The 17454-nt window shown below is 41.4% G+C and overlaps 1 long non-coding RNA gene across 1 annotated transcript; it reads right to left on the minus strand.

Annotated features, from left to right (window-relative positions):
• Positions 1-6367: 6367 nt before the first annotated feature.
• LOC149133076 (uncharacterized) lies at positions 6368-14061 on the minus strand. Its single transcript, XR_016243828.1, has 2 exons — positions 13928-14061; positions 6368-6483 (listed from the first exon to the last, which is right to left on the minus strand). It is a non-coding gene; the product is annotated as an uncharacterized LOC149133076 (long non-coding RNA).
• Positions 14062-17454: the final 3393 nt, after the last annotated feature.

Raw genomic sequence — 17454 nt, forward strand, 5'->3', positions numbered from 1 at the left:
ATTATCAGTATTATTAACGTTATCATTGCAGTCATTGTTATTGTTACTATTGTTGTTATCTATTATACTATTTGTAAGAGTGGTAGAGATTGTGGTGGTGTTCCGGGCAGTGTCAGCAAGATGGGCCGGGTTGTGGTCTAATGTTAGGGTATCTGTGCTGGTGCTGGTGCGTGCGTGCGTGTGCAGAGCGTCCATACGACTACAGTTGTAATTATGCGAGTTCTGATAGTAAAGAGAAAGCTTTTGCTTATTAGAGGCTGCTACAATTGATTGATTTGAAGTTGGTTGGGGCAGAATAAGGTAGTTTCAGGGTAGGCCTATTAAAGGTAGAATATCTATGTTGCCGTGGGAAGTTAGAGTCTAATATTTAAAAGGAGGATTTAGCTAAGTTCTTAACTTTAAGTGGGGATGGGTGTGTACACCATAGGGTAGAGCATCTGCCGTTCTTTTTAGAATGTCTGGTTGTAGTGCTATCTATACTTTTGGAGAATGGGGGTGGGTGGCAAGGCCTGTTGCTGTTAGCTGTTTTGGTTTTTGACCTAGTGTTAAATGTATGTGTGCGGGATATATCAACGAGTGTGTGTGGTTGGTTGCGATTGTGGTGGTTGGTGCGTCTTTGAGATGTGATTTTAGATATGTATTGTTTGAACCTGGTGTTATGGATGTATTTTATTTATTGGGAAAAGCCGCTAGCATCGAGTGCTTGACTATAATATGGTGCGTGATTATTGAAAATTTTCTTAGCAGAAGAGAGGTCAGATATGCGGGTTGAGATGCTCTTGATTATGTCATCAAAAGTGTAGTTGTGGTGATTGGAGTCAATGTTAAGGTATTTAAGATATTGGTTAGGTTTGTGGTAAGGGGAGTATTGGGGGAGGGGGTGATAAGTTCAGAGCTATGTCTAGAAAGTTAGCAGTCTTGTGAGCATTTTTGAATGTGTGTAAAAATATATATATATATATATATATATATGAGTTCGTTGCCAGTACCCCTGGACTGGCTCTTGTGTGGGGCCATCGTAGGATTTTCAAGCAAGATCATTGCCAGTGCCCCTGGACTGGCTCATGTGCGGGCGACACATGAAATCTTTCGAGCGCCATCGTTGCCAGTGCCCCTGGACTGGCTCATGTGCGGGCGACACATGAAATCTTTTGAGCGGGATCGTTGCCTGTGCCCCAGGACTGGGTCTTGTGCGGGGTCGTCGTAGGATTTTCGAGCGAGATCGTTGTCAGTGCCCCTGGACTGGCTCATGTGTGGGCGACACATGAAATCTTTCGAGCGGAATCGTTGCCAGTGCCCCTGAGCTGGCTCTTGTGCAGGTGACACATGAGGTTTTTCGAGTGAGATCGTTGCCGGTGCCCCTGGACTGGCTCTTGTGTGGGGCCGTCGTAGGATTTTCGAGCGAGATCGTTGCCGGTGCCCCTGAACTGGCTCTTGTGTGGGGCCGTCGTAGGATTTTCGAGCGAGATCGTTGCCAGTGCTCCTGGACTGGCTCATGTGCAGGCGACACATGAAATCTTTCAAGCGAGATCGTTGCCAGTGCCCCTGAACTGGCTCTTGTGCGGGTGACACATGAGGTTTTTCGAGCGAGATGAGCGTGGCCGTTGCCAGTAACGCCTGACTGGCCTTTGTGCGGGTGACACGTAAAAGCACCCACTACACCCTCTGAGTGGTTGGTGTTAGGAAGGGCATCCAGCTGTAGAAACTCTGCCAAATCAGATTGGAGCCTGATGTAGCCATCTGGTTTCACCAGTCCTCAGTCAAATCGTCCAACCCATGCTAGCATGGAAAGCGGACGTTAAACGATGACGACGACGACGATATATATATATATATTTATGTATATATTAATATTATCTTGGTTGAAAAACTTTGATAATGCAAATATGTTTATAGTTACCAGGGTAGCAAAAATCACACAAAAACTGGGATATTATACCTGGTTAAGGGGGTAAAAATTTCATATTAAAGTGATTTATTTTGAGTTGATATAAAGAATAATAATAAATGGAGCAAAGCACATATAATCAATAAGTTCCTTTAATTCCTACATATGTTTCAAAAATTACATGCACTCTACTCCAAAGAAGTAAGAGATGCTGATATATCCATATAATTTTATCATTGGGGAACCATATTACAAATGCAAGACTTGTGCTGAATGCTAAGCTTATATGGGAGGAATAACACTATATAGCTAAGTTAAATGACTGTTAGAAACAAGAATGCTAGTTTACAGGGAACTGTTTAGGGAGAGAGGCTATGAATGCTATACTAAGAGTTTAAATTAAAAGAAGACAATGAACCGCAGAAAATTCTTAAAGTTAATAATGATGGTAATAAAAATTTTATGTAATTGGAAGAATGGGAGAGAATCCAGTGAATTTGTGTAAAGAGTAAATTTTTTTATATACGACTAATTATGTAAATAAACGTTGAGAAGGAAGGAAAATTAAAGATGGACTGTAAATATAATTAACCATTAATGTTGTATCATATTAAGTTACGGTAATTAACCTAAATAAATAGCAATACAAGGTACAAAACTATAAAGTAATGAAATAATAAGAATAAACATACTTACGATAACAAAATCAATAGTATATACGTAAAAATACTTAAAACTCTACGAATATAACTTTATGGGGGTTAAGCTTGCTGTACTGACTAGAGAAGGAGAAAGAATGTGAACAACTGGCATTGGAGTTAGATATAAATGTTATTTTAGATAATACTATAATGTTATTATTCTCATTGTTGTTATTATAAATATAAAAATATAAAAAATAAATTTATTATTATTACTATTATTGTTATTAATAAATATTAAGGAGATGGATATGCTATAATAAAATATGTATTACTATTAAGAAATAAGTAAAATGAATGAATAAACAATTTAAAAATTTTTTTAAATAATAGAAAAACCTATGTAGATAGGTAGTGGGAGCAGTATGAGGGACAAATTAAAAGAGATATTGATGTCACTGAAAAATTGCTATTAAAGTTATGTTCCAGTGTGTACGATGCAGGGACACTGTATTAACATATCTGGTTACAAAGGTGGGAAACAAAAATAACAAAGTTATAATTAACTAAAATATATTTAAGTAATTTTAAATCCAATGGATAAAAAACTATAAAGAGAGTTGATAAAAATAATAATAATATTAAGAGGACCATCAAGCAATAAGGAAAAGTTGTAGGGATGAACCAAATGGATAAATGGAGGTAACTAGATGAGATTTATTGTCTAAAGTTTAATAAAAATAAATACAAAGAGGGGTGATAGTTCATACCACATGTAAAGTGGCTGTTAACTAGTGAGTATGTAGGTAGGTGAAGAAAATAATAACTAAAATTAGTAAAAAGGGTGAAATTAGTGAAACGAGCTGAAGGTGTGTTTCCTCCAATGCTGGCATCTGTATGCTCTCTGTGTTATCTGGTCCACTAAATTATTCTTGGAGAACAGAATGTGGAATAGCTCCAAGTTACAGAGGACAAAAATCTTTACCTTTGTTGTAGGGTATTGAGGTAGTCAGTATTGACCATTCTAAAGAGAATTGTTTATTGGAGTCCTTAAATTTCCAGATTAACTTACAAAGACCGGTACTATTATTTTTATTCCTATCCCTCAAGGTTGAGTAATGGTTAGAGATTCTCCTAGAGACCTGTGACGAAGAGCAACCTATGTAATGCAAGACTTCTGTGTTAGTCGTTACCTTACATTGATAAACCACATTTTTGGTCCTAGCAATTCACACTCAAAAACTTGATTCTATTACAATTAGATTCCGAGATACTAATCTTATTGTTTTGAGAGTTATTGTTATATTTGCTAATGTACTTATTACCTATATTTTTATCTAAATAACTATTGCTACCATAGGAGTGTGTTGTATTAGCCCCCTATTATTTACCATAGTCCTCCAGGCAATCACAGAGGAGTTCAAGACAGGTTGCCCCTGGGAGCTCCTCTATGCTGATGACCTTGCCCTAATTGCGGAGTCACTATCAGAACTAGAGGAGAAGTTTCAGGTGTGGAAGCAAGGTCTAGAATTGAAGGGCCTTAGAGTCAACCTAGCTAAAACCAAAATCCTAATAAGTAGGAAGGTAGATAAAACACAAACCCCTTCAGGTAGATGGCCCTGCTCAGTATGTAGAAAAGGAGTAGGTAGTAACTCTATAAGATGTACCCGGTGCAAGCTATGGACACATAAGAGGTGCAGCAACATCAAAGGCAGGTTAACTAGCAAGTTAGTTTTTGTTTGTGGCAGATGTTCAGGTGCAATAAAGACTGCAAACAAACAGGAAACAACTTCTATCTCATTCCAGGGTGAAAAACTAGAGGTAGTCGATAGCTTCCGCTATCTGGGCGACCAAGTTAGTAGTGGGGGTGGGTGCGCTGAAAGTGTAGCTGCTAGAATAAGAATAGCCTGGGCAAAGTTTAGAGAGCTCTTACCCCTGCTGGCGACAAAGGGACTCTCACTCAGAGTAAAAGGCAGACTGTATGATGCATGCGTACGAACAACCATGCTACATGGCAGTGAAACATGGGCTGTAACTGCTGAGGACATACGTAAGCTCGCAAGGAATGAAGCCAGTATGCTCCGTTGGATGTGTAATGTCAATGTGAATACCCGTCAGAGTGTAAGTATCTTGAGAGAAAAGCTGAACATTAGAAGCATCAGTTGTGGCGTGCAAGAGAGACGATTGCGCTGGTATGGACATGTGGTGAGAATGGAGGAGGATAGCTGCGTGAAAAAGTGCCACACCCTAACAGTTGAGGGAACCCGTGGAAGACCTGGGCTGAGGTGGTGAGGCAAGACCTTCGTACATTGGGCCTCACCGAGGCGATGACTACGGACCGAGACCTTTGGAAATGGGCTGTGCGTGAGAAGACCCGGCAAGCCAAGTAAGATCGTTGCCAGTGCCCCTGGACTGGTTCTTGTGCGGGTGGCACATGAGATGCACCATTTTGAGCGTGGCCGTTGCCAGTACCGCCTGACTGGCTCCTGTAGGATTTTCGAGCGAGATCGTTGCCAGTGCCCCTGGACTGGCTTGTGCGGGTGGCACATAAAAGACACCATTTCGAGCGTGGCCGTTTTCGTGCGGGTGACACGTAAAAGCACCCACTACACTCTCTGAGTGGTTGGCGTTAGGAAGGGCATCCAGCTGTAGAAACTCTGCCAAATCAGACTGGAGCCTGGTGTTGCCATCCGGTTTCACCAGTCCTCAGTCAAATCGTCCAACCCATGCTAGCATGGAAAGCGGACGTTAAACGATGATGATGATGATTATCATTACTATTATTATCATCATAATTGGTTTGGCTGTCTAGAAGTGAATCTAAAAGTCTTAAATTATGGGAAGAAATTATTTGTAACATATTTTCTGTATTAGAAAACCCAAATCTAACCTTGTGTGTGTTGATGATTGGGTAATAGTGAGAACCCCTAGGAAAGTTCCTATTCACTGCGTTGCGGAAGTGCAAAATCAAATTAAATTTAACTTGTTTCCCAAATGGGACGATGAACCAGATGTTGTCATCAGATCTAGGTGCAGTGTTGGTATTGTTAAATAAATTAAGTTTTTTGTTTTTATTAAGGTGTTTAGAGCCGGTTAAGCCTCCTCTTTTATGTGAACGATTAAAAGTAATTGCCTCTTTCTCAGTTAAGTAAGAAGAAGGGGAAGAAATAGAATTGAGTTTATCCTGCTGCACAAATGATGAAAGATCGCTAAATGAATTGATGTATCTTACCTTGTCTTTGTAACCTGCCTTTCTCCTTCCAATTACAATAAATTTTTATTACCATTATTATTAACTTTAAGAATTTTCTGCAGTTCATTATGTCTTTTACTTTAAACTCTTAGTATAGCGTTCATAGCCTCTCTCCCTAAACAGCTCCCTGTAAACTAGCGTTCTTGTTTCTAACGGTCATTTAACTTAGCTATATAGTGTTATTCCTCCCACGTAACCTTAGCATTCAGCACAAGTCTTGCATTTGTAATATGGTTCCCCAATGATAAAATTATATGAGTATACTAGCATCTCTTCTTTGGAGTAGAGTGCATATAATTTTTGAAACATATGTAGGAATTAAAGGAACCTATTGATTATATGCGTTTTGCTTCATTTATTATTATTCTTTATATATATATATATATATATATATATATATATATACGTACATATAAAGGTTATGGAGGGTAATGTAGTCAACCACACCCAAATGATACAGGTATTACCGAGTAAGTGCTGTATACCAACTAGTTTTGCCCTAGATGTGGTTGTAACATGAATGGGGAATATAACATGGGTCGTGTATTAGCCTGTGTACATATAAAAAAAGAACAAGATAAAGAGACCAATGTCATAAATAAATTTATATTTTATGTAGAATGTCTTACAGCTGTTTCAGGGAAAATTCAATGTATTCCTTCATCGGAGACGGTCATAGTAGAAAATAAGGTTTATTACATCTGTATGAGAAGATATGCAGTAAGAAATGAGAGTGATGCAGAGAAGAAAAAACAAAGAAGAAAAAGTAATTGGAGTATATTTCCATTCCAAAAGTAAATATCCACGTATAGAATCCGTGAAATAGAAATAGAAACTAATGCTATGGAGAGCATCCAGCAAATAGCTAACTCCATCCACCAGAGTATTAGGGTCACAATAGACTACCCTACTAAACACCCTGACCATAGACTACCAGTACTAGATACAGAACTCTGGCTGGAAACTGAGAATAATAAAACCTGAATCCTTCATTCACACTATGCCAAATCTATGGCCTCCAAATACCTGATCCACTGGAACTCAGCTATCGCGAACAATGCCAAATTCAATATATTGATGGCAGACCTCATCAGAGTAATGCGAAATGTGTCCTGCATGTGCAACCCTACAGAGACATATACAACATTTCGTTCACAGGTTACAGCCATAAAGAAAGGATCAGAGTATACAAAGGAGCTATGAGGAAATTTAAAACCATCAAACGTAACGATAGGAATGAGATTTGCCCACTTTATAGGAGCAAATCATGGAACACCATTGAAAGGATTAAGAAGAAAATAGGGAAGGCCAACTCATGGTATGATAGCCACAAATACCAGAGTGTCATGTTCATCGACACCAACCCTAGAGGCGAAATGGCGTACCGCTTCAGAAGAGCCCTAGACAAACTTAAGCTAAGAATTAAGGTTGTTGAAAGGTCAGGCAACCCTATCAAATCCCTTATCGGTAGAACCTACCCTTTTAGGAGAATCCCCTGTACTGATACTAATTGTACTGTATGCAGATTTAGCCTACAAACAAACTGTAAAGCCAGAAATGTGGTCTATAGTATAAGATGTACAGAGGGACGATGCAGTAACAAGACGACGTACGTAGGGGAAACAGCACGGAGCATAGGAGAGCAGGTAAATGAACATTGGAGGGAACTTAAGGAAGAGACGAGCTCATCAGTTCTGTACCAGCACGCTGAGCAGGAACACGGAGGCTCACTCAACAACATAGAAATTAAAATCTTGTCCACACATAGAACAGATGCAGCACTTAGACAAATTACAGAAGCTACACACATAATAAAAGATAAACCTAGCCTGAATAGGAAACTGGAATGGAACACTAGCACACACCCCCAACAAACCACAACATATGACAATACAATCCCCATAAACTGATAACAATATAAACAAAATATAATATAATACATAGATAAACAAATGGAATTAACTACTACATACGTTAACAAAATTAAAATAAAATTAAATACAAAAAAGAAAAAACAAAAAACAAAACAAAAACAAAAAGTAGGTATAAACACATGAACAAATAAATAAATAAAAACAAAATAAACGAACATGTATTAACAGAAGATAGAGATAATACAGGCATCCCATACACACACATGCACTTACTAAACATAGACAAATATAGACACACATAGAGGGATACGCATGCGCAAATGAAGACACATGCAATAGGAATACAAAATACAAAATGGCTGATCGTTAGCAAGGAGGGACACACATATTAGAAAGAAGAAAGCAAAGGACCACTGATGAGTTCACAGAAGTGTGACGAAAGAACTCTGGCCGAAATATGATTAATGCAATGTAATGTAATATAAAACTGAAGCAAATTAACACCAAATATACAGTGCGTGTGTTTTTATTGGCTAAACTGGCAACATGACCATCCCCAAATACAACAATATATATATATATATATATATATCAGTACCGCCTGACTGGCCTTCGTGAGGGTGACACATAAAAGCACCCACTACACTCTCTGAGTGGTTGGCGTTAGGAAGGGCATCCAGCTGTAGAAATTCTGCCAAATCAGATTGGAGCCTGGTGTAGCCATCTGGTTTCACCAGTCCTCAGTCAAATCGTCCAACCCATGCTAGCATGGAAAGCGGACGTTAAACGATGATGATGATGATATATATGGATATATATATATATCATCATCGTTTAACGTCCGCTTTCCATGCAAGCATGGGATGGACGATTTGACTGAGGACTGGTGAAACCAGATGGCAACACCAGGCTCCAATATATATATATATATATATATATATCATCATCATCATCATCGTTTAACGTCCGCTTTCCATGCTAGCATGGATTGGATGATTTGACTGAGGACTGGTGAAACCAGATGGCAACACTAGGCTCCAATCTGAATTGGCAGAGTTTCTACAGCTGGATGCCCTTCCTAACGCCAACCACTCAGAGTGTGTAGTGGGTGCTTTTACGTGTCACCCGCACAAAGGCCACGCTCAAAATGGTGTATTTCATGTGCCACCCACACAAGAACCAGTCCAGGGGCACTGGCAACGATGTCGCTCAAAAATACTTACACATGTCACGGGCACAAGTGCCAGGAAGGCGACACTGGGCTATCCCGATTCCGCTATTCGCTTGCCCCAATAAATCTGAGAATTCTCACTATAATTTTCATTTAACTTTTATTACAACGACCACTTAGCTCTGATTCTCTTTTAAAAATAGAAACCATTACGAACCACCCCCTTCTTTTCACTATCGTTTCGTTTCTTTTCTTCGCTTTATCTCTACAACTCTTTGAATTACAAATCCCATTTAGAATTACGAATTTTCATTTTTCGTTTTCCTACACATCTTTGTTACCTGCTCCCACTCTTTTTCATAAGTACCGCTTCCTCTCTCTCTCTCCCTTTATCTCTTTACACCTACCTGTCTTCCATATCTTACTCTTTTTCTCATCTCCCTCCCTCTTCTTTCCATATCTCACTCCTTTTTCTCATCTCTCTCCTTCGCTTTCATATCTTCCTCTTTTCTCAGTTCTCTGCCCTTTCCATCGTATCTCACAACACCTTCCTCTCCTTCTGTCACCTCACCCTCTCCCTCATACACTTTTCATTTTCCCCCTCTTCTCAGTCCGTGTCTCCCTTCCTCTCACATCTTTCATCCTTTCTTGTTTCTTCCTCTTTCCCTCCTCTCCTTCACTCTCTTTCTCTCCCCTTCCTCTACCTCCCTCTGTCTCTCTAACACCCCACACTCCCTCTCATCACTCTCTCTTTTTCCTTCATATCTCACTCTCTTTCCTTCACATCTCCCTCTCTCTTTCCCTAATCCCCCCCTTCTTTTGTACCTCCCGCTATCTTTCACTTCCTCTCTATCCTCTACTCCCCTTCTGGGCTTAAAAAACGAAGATGGCACCAAAGTGGGAAAAGAAAGAGTTAGATCTTCTGTTGCGAGTATGGATGATTGCTAGTGGCGATCCTCCAAACAACATCATCACTGCTGCACTGAAGAATAATGGCTTTCACAGAACCACTGATCAGATAGAGCGGAAGAAGAATGAATTCCTCCGCTCGTATGCACTCATCAGACCACACATGGACACCCTAGATGTCATAATCGAAAACTATTGTGGAAAGGAGGATAAGGATGGAGAGGAGGAAAAGGAAAAAACACCCGGATGTCTCTCTGACCCAGTGGCTCCTCCAAAGAATGGATCACCCACTCCTGTGAACGACCAAGCAGAAAAGGATAGAGGAGCCAAAGAAGCAGCAAATAGAAGCCCCTCTGTGCCAGTGGTCCTACAAAGGAAAGGAGCCCTCACCCCAATAGATAACCAGAGGAAAACAGTACCCACAAGAAAAGGAAGAACGGAACACAGGTATAAAGAGGTAAAAACCGAAACCCCATTCCACCAAACAAAAAGTACAAAATCCCAAGGTGGATCCAATGCCATCCAAGACCCTACAGGAAAGATGAAAATTTGGAAGGCACCCAAGAACTTGCAAATTTTACCTGCAAGGCAAATGTTGGCATGGGGAAGACGGCAAAAACTGCCGGTTTGCCCACCCGACACCCCACCAAAACTACAAAGGTTTAAAGGATAAAAACTTCCAAGAGGAAAGACGACAGATGTCCCCAAGGAGAAAATTCACCAAAGACGTGCGCTCTTCAGAGATCATACGCAACGCAGCAGCTGAGCAAGAGTCTTTGTTGTGCATGGCACAAATGATTGTGCAGCGGCTGACGTGGCTACACCAAGCACGGACGAGGAACCTTGCCCACCACTGCGCAAGACCACCAGTCAACAGACATAGGATGGCCTCCCCTAACGCCTGCACAGGCATCACGCCAATACTTTTACTAAATATTTGGGGCCTGTTGCATTATAACAATAAAAGCAAAATTTATTTCCTGAGAGACTTTGCTGCATGCAATCAAGCCCTATGCATAGCACTCATGGAAACTCTCCTCAGCCAGGGCTGAGGTGAGTTTCCAGGACGCAGAAGTACACGTACCAAAATATGCCATACTGCGAACAGACAGAAGGGAAAGGAGCCATGGTGGAGTTGCTGTATACATCCGTGACGACCTCACACCCCAGGTCTTACTGTCATACACAAATTCAGTATGAGACACCCTAATTGTATACACAAGACAGCATAATATAGTCATATGCAATACATATTGCCCACCGGATGCTCCAAATTTAAGGATTGCCTCACTAGAATTAAAGAAATCCTCATGAAACTGGAACACCATGTGACCATATTTCATATGGGTGATTTCAACTTCCCCAACATCAAATGGCCCGAAGGTCTCATACTCTCAGGAATGACTTATCGCAAGCAAGCACAGGTGGAATGCCTGCTCAACCTCACCAATGCCCTATTCATGGAGCAAACTGTTCTCAGACCAACTAGAGCGAATAACATTCTAGATCTGTGCTTCACGAACAATACAGACATCATTCATGATGTGAAAGTGACGCCAACATTAGTTTCGGATCACAACATAATAGAGCTGTCTATGTTTGGGCCAAAAGAAACCAGAGACATACAGCCTAAAGGAAGCACCCAAAATCTCTCCAATCTGAACTTCCACAAAGCGGACTGGAAATCGATTCAGAAAGAGATCCCCAGAGAGGATTGGCCAAAATGTCTCTCCACACCAGACATTAAATGAAACTAGAATGTTTCATGTCTACTGTGCAAGCCATAAGCCAGAAATATGTCCCAGAGCAAAAGGCCAAAACAAATAGGAACAAGATTCCAATGGAGAGGAAGATCCTCATGAGACGACGGACAAAAGTTGCAAATCGACTCAACCAGCATCCCAAGAATGGCCAAAGGTCCCGCCTAAAAACGACACTGATGGAGATCGAAAAAAGGCTGCAACAATCCTATGTGAAGGAGAGAGCAGACAAAGAAGCCTGGGTTATAAAAAACATTAAGTCAAAGCCAAAGGCCTTCTTTCATTACGCAAAAGAAACAGCCTCAGTACGCTGCAAGATTGGACCCCTCTTCGAAAAGGATGGCTCCCTCACAGACAGTCCAACTAGGATCAGTGAGGTACTGAATGAGCAATTCAAAAGTGTCTTCACCACTCCATTGGAGCACAGACAAGTAAACAAACCAGTAGACTTCTTTGCTACCTCCCCTATAACCAGTGAGGCAGTTACGATGGAATACATCAACATTAGCAAAGAAGATGTACTACTAGCTATAGATGAAGTGGACACAAACTGCTGGCCCTGATGGTTTCCCAGCAATCCTCCTTAAATCGTGTAAGCATGCCGACAAAACCCCTCCAGATCCTCTTCCAGAGCTTTCTCGCAAACGGAAGACTGCCAAGCAAGCTGAAGGAGGGAATAATATGCCCAATCCATAAATGGGGAAGCAGAGCAGATGCCAAAAACTATAGGCCTATCTCTCTGACTTCACACATCAGCAAAGTCATAGAAAGGATAATCAGAGGAAAACTAATCGCATTCCTTGAAGAAAATAAATTGCTGAGTGATACCCAACATGGCTTTCGACCAGGTAGGAGCTGCCTGACCCAGCTCTTACAACATTACGACTGGGTGTTGAGGCAGTTACTCAACAACTCAAATGTGGACGTAATATACCTTGATTCTGCAAAAGCTTTTGACAAAGTGGATCATGGTGTGATATGCCACAAACTGCGTGATCTTGGCATAGCTGGAAAATTTGGAGAGTGGTTACATGACTTTCTGAAAGATAGAAGTCAGGCAGTCGTGGCTAATGGAGCCACCTCTATGAAAACACAAATAATGAGCGGTGTTCCACAGGGCACTGTCTTGGGATCATTGCTTTTTATAGTCGCTCTCTCAGATATGCCTTCAAGTGCCCGGATAGCCACTCTTGCAAGCTACGCAAACAATACAAAAGTCTCGCAGAAAATACAGAACTCCAGTGATGTTGCACACCTGCAGCAGGAATTGGACTCAGTTTATAGATGGGCTGAGGACAATAATATGCAGTTTAATGCTGAAGAATTCCAAGCCCTGCGCTACCAACGTCCAAAACTAAATATGAAACTTACAGAGTACACTGGTCCACAGGGAATTTCAATCCCAGAGCCTAAATCAGTGAGAGACCTGGGTATCGACATGAGTGATGATACCTCTTTCCAAGTGCACATTACCAGAATGGCAACAAAGTGCAGATGATTGGCTGGATGGATCCTGAGAACATTCAGAACCAGAGATATGGAAACCATGATCCTCTGGAGGACATTCGTCCTCAGCCGCCTGGATTACTGCTCACAGCTGTGGTCACCCAGCAGTGTGAAATTAAAAGCAGACCTTGAAGCAATCCAGAGGAGATTCACAAAGAAGATTGTCTCTTTGCAACTGCTCAGCTACTGGGAAAGGCTGAAACAGCTAAGACTCTACTCCCTGTAGAGAAGGCGGGAGAGGTATGCAGTAATATACATCTGGAAGATCTTGGAAGGAATTGTGCCAAATTTTGGCATTGAAAGCTACACCAATGCCAGAACGGGACGACACTGCATAGTGCCAAAGATCCCAGCAATGCCATCGCGCTTCAGGACCAGTTACTGCAACAGCTTGGGATTCAGGGGCCCACAGCTTTTTAATATTCTCCCAAAGAGCCTGAGGAATCTGCACAAAGTAGATGTAGGAGTTTTTAAATCAAAGCTGGACCTCTTCCTATCGAGGGTCCCAGATGAACCTACCACGCAGCAGGAGGTGCAAATGAGGGTTTCTTAATCAAACTCCATTCTTCACCAAGTGCCACATATTGTAAGAGGCTCCCTGTAATAATAGTGTAGCAACACGGTGGTGCATCAGCATGGCCGCAGCTCTAAGCTGAAACTTTAAAAAAAATATATATATATATATACATAAATATATTTAAACGTATATAAACATACATATATGAACATATATATATAAACATATATAGATATACATATAAACATACATACATATCTAAACATATATATATATATAAACATACACGCACACATATATATATATACATATATATATACATATGCACACATATTCTCCCAAGGCAGTGGTTGTAGACGTTTCCAAATCAAAACTGCTCTGCCGGTCAAAAATCCCAGATGAACCTACCTGCCACCAAGAGATGCGAATCACGGCAGTGACAGCAAACTCTCTTATTCACCAAATACCATATATTGGAGGACGCTCTCAATAACTGAGTAGCAAAACGGCGGTGCCCCAGGATAGCTGCAACTCTGAGCTGAAACTACCAATAAACAACAAGAAAAAAAAAATGAACAATATACATGCATACACACACATATATATATACGAAAATGCTATTCATGGAATAGATCATTGTCTCCAACCAGGCACATAAATATCCTTGACCTCTGTTTTACAAACTAGGCAGAAATTATCCAGAATGTAAATATATCACCAACAGTATAGGCTATATGGTAAGTAGCTTGCTTACCAACCACATAGTTCTGGGTTCAGTTCCACTGCATGGCACCTTGGGTAAGAGTCTTCTACTACAGCCTCGGGCTGACCAGTCTTGAGTGGATTTGGTAGATGGAAACTGAAAGCCCATCATATATACATATATGTGTATGTCCTCCCAACTTCGCTTGACAACCAAGGCTGGTGTGTTTATATCCCCGGAACTTGGCGGTTCAGCAAAATGAGACCGATAGAATAAGTACTAGGCTTACAAACAATAAGTCCTGAGGTCGATTTGCTCGACTAAAAGAACGCCCCAGCATGGCCGCAGTCAAATGATTGAAACAAGTAAAAGAGTATTCTCAGACCATAACACGATAGAACTGACAATGTATGGTCCATAATTAACTAAAGACACTCCACACAGATGGCTCTCAAACCCTATCTAGCCTAAACTTTTGTAACGCTGACTGGAAGTCACATGAAAAGCAGATACTCCAGCAAGATTTCGTATCAGGAAAACTTTACCTTAATGAGAGTGTAAAATCCCACACGACAGAAAAATAAACTCAAAATCTCCCAGAGAAGAGAAACCTGGGCAGCTAAGTTAAAAATAAATCCTAAAGCCTTCTACACGGCAAAAGAGTCTGCCTCAGTACGCTGTAAGATAGGGCCACTATTTGGTAAAAACGGCTAACTGCAGACCTGGAGAAGATAGGTGGAGCACTAAAACAATTCCATAGTGTTTTCACTTCTCCACTGGAAAATAGACAAGCCAAAGGAGTTTTTCAAGGTAATGAATCTATTTGGAAAAGAGGGAACCATCAATTACATGTAAAAAGGCTCTTGCAAAGCCACTGCAGGTACTTTGAGTTTCCTTCCATGTGTAAACTTCCCAACCTGCTAAAAAGGGTATGACATGCACTGACCATAAAGGAAGGAGCAGGGCAGATCCTAAAACCAACAGGCCCATCTGTCTGACTTCACATAGAACACATTGTTAGAAAAAGGCTGATCATGTTCCTAGTAGAAACATGGCTCCTGTCCAGGGAGGAGCTGCCTCACACAGTTGCTGCAGCACTTTAGCTGGGCACTGAAGCAACAGCTAAACCAATCAGCTGTAGACATGATATACCTTGACTTTTTCAATGCCTTTGACAAGGTTGATCAAGGCATGGTATGTCACAAGCTGCCCAACCTTCGTGCTACCAGGCAAGTGGCATGTTTTTCTGAAGGGAAGGGGTTGGACAGTTGTAACCAATGATGCTCACTCTGAAGAGACACCAATTCTCAGCAGACCCACAGGAAACTGTACTGGGGCCACTACTATTTGTGGTGGCTCTCTCAGACGTGCCCTCTGCAGTACTGTCAGCCAATCTGACCAGTTATGTACAGACACACACACACACACACGTGGAGGAACAATGGCCCAGTGGTTAGGGCAGCAGACTTGCAGTTGTAGGATCAGGGTTTCAAATCCTAAACTGGGTGTTGAGTGTTTATTGAACAAAAACCCAAAACTCCATGAGGCTTCGGCAGGGGGTGGTGGTGAACCCTGCTGTACTCTTTCACCATAACTTTCTTGTCTTTTTACCTGTGTAAGAGCCAGCCTTGTCACACTGAATCTACCCAAGAACTATGTTAAGGGTACAAGTGTCTGTGGAGTGCTCAGCCACTTACACATTAATTTCACGAGCAGGCTGTCCTGTTGATCGGATCAACTGGAACCCTTGTCATCGTAACCGATGGATTGCCACAACATACATACGCATGGATTCTTTAAAATTTTGGAACTAGGGATCAGATGAGAATGTTCCTCTCGAGGACACTTGTCTTAATCTGCTTTAAGTATTGCTCCTAGCTATGGTCACCAACCAGTGTAAAATTAATTGCAGTCCAATGAAGCTACACAGCCTCTATGGTACTGGGCAAGACTGAAGAGATTTAGATTATCTGGAAGATCCTAGATGGACTTATACTAAACTTTGGCATTGAGAGCTACACCAATACTATAAAAAGGCTCCACTGCATAGTGCCAAGGACTAACTTTGCTATCAAGACATAAGACAAAATATTGCAAGTCTGGTTTTTAAAAGCCCACAGCACTTAATCTTCCCGAAGGACCCGAGAGCTCTACATGGGGTGAAGAAGTCTTCAAAACGAAACTAAACCTCTTACTGCCAAGCATCCCAGATGAACCAACTTCACCACAAGAAGTGCAGATGAGGACAGCAGCATCAAACTCCCTCCTGCACCAAATGTCAATTTCTAAAAAGAATTAGGGAAATAAAATCGTAGCAACACCAAATTGCAGTGCCCCAGCATGGCCACAGATCAGGAGCTGAAACTAGATGAAATCAAACCCTAGATATACATACATCCATGCACATATTCTCTTACTAGTTTCAGTCTGACTGCAGCTATGCTGGAGCACTTAGTTGAACAAATTGACCCTAGTACTTATTCTATCAGACTCTTGCCAAACAGCTGTTAAGGGGGCATAAACACACCAACAGCAGTCGTCAAGCAATGGCAAGAGGGGGGGGGGGAGACAGACACAATGGCCTTTTTCCATCTACCAAATCCACTCACACTTTTCGTCGGCCCAAGGGTACAGAATACACTTGCCCAAGGTGCCACACAGTAGAACTGATCCCAGAACCATTTGGTTGAGTAGCCATCCTCTTACCACACAGCTACTCCTGCACCTATATAATTTATGTTTAATCTATACATGGACAGTGTGGTGAGAGAGGTTAATGGTAGGAGAAAATGGCGAGTGTGTTGTTTTTTTGCTAATGATACAGCACTTGTGGCAGTCTCAGAAGAGCAACTTAGAAGACTGGTAGATTTAGGATGAGTGCGTGAGAGGAAACTAAACATGAATGTAGCTAAGAGTAAAGTGATGCAATGCTAGAGAGATGGATGTGAGTGTTCTTAAGTATCTAGGATCATGCGACAGTGGATGGGAGGGCTGAGGAAGTGGGATATAGAGTGAGGGAGGGGATTAAGATACTTGTAGTTGTGGAAAGTGTGCTAAGAGATAAAAGGTTGAGTATGAAAGCGAAAAAGTGTATGAGGGCATGATTGTGCTGACAGTGTTATTTGGTGCAGACGTGGGGGCTGAAAGCGGCGAGAAGGCGACTAGTGATTGAAATGAGGTTTTTGAGGGCTATGGTTGGTGTGACACAAAAGGACAGACTGAGGAGCTGCAA

This window comes from Octopus bimaculoides, chromosome 12 (assembly GCF_046866305.1).
Source record: "Octopus bimaculoides isolate indiv1 chromosome 12, ASM4686630v1, whole genome shotgun sequence".
Taxonomy (NCBI): domain Eukaryota; kingdom Metazoa; phylum Mollusca; class Cephalopoda; order Octopoda; family Octopodidae; genus Octopus; species Octopus bimaculoides.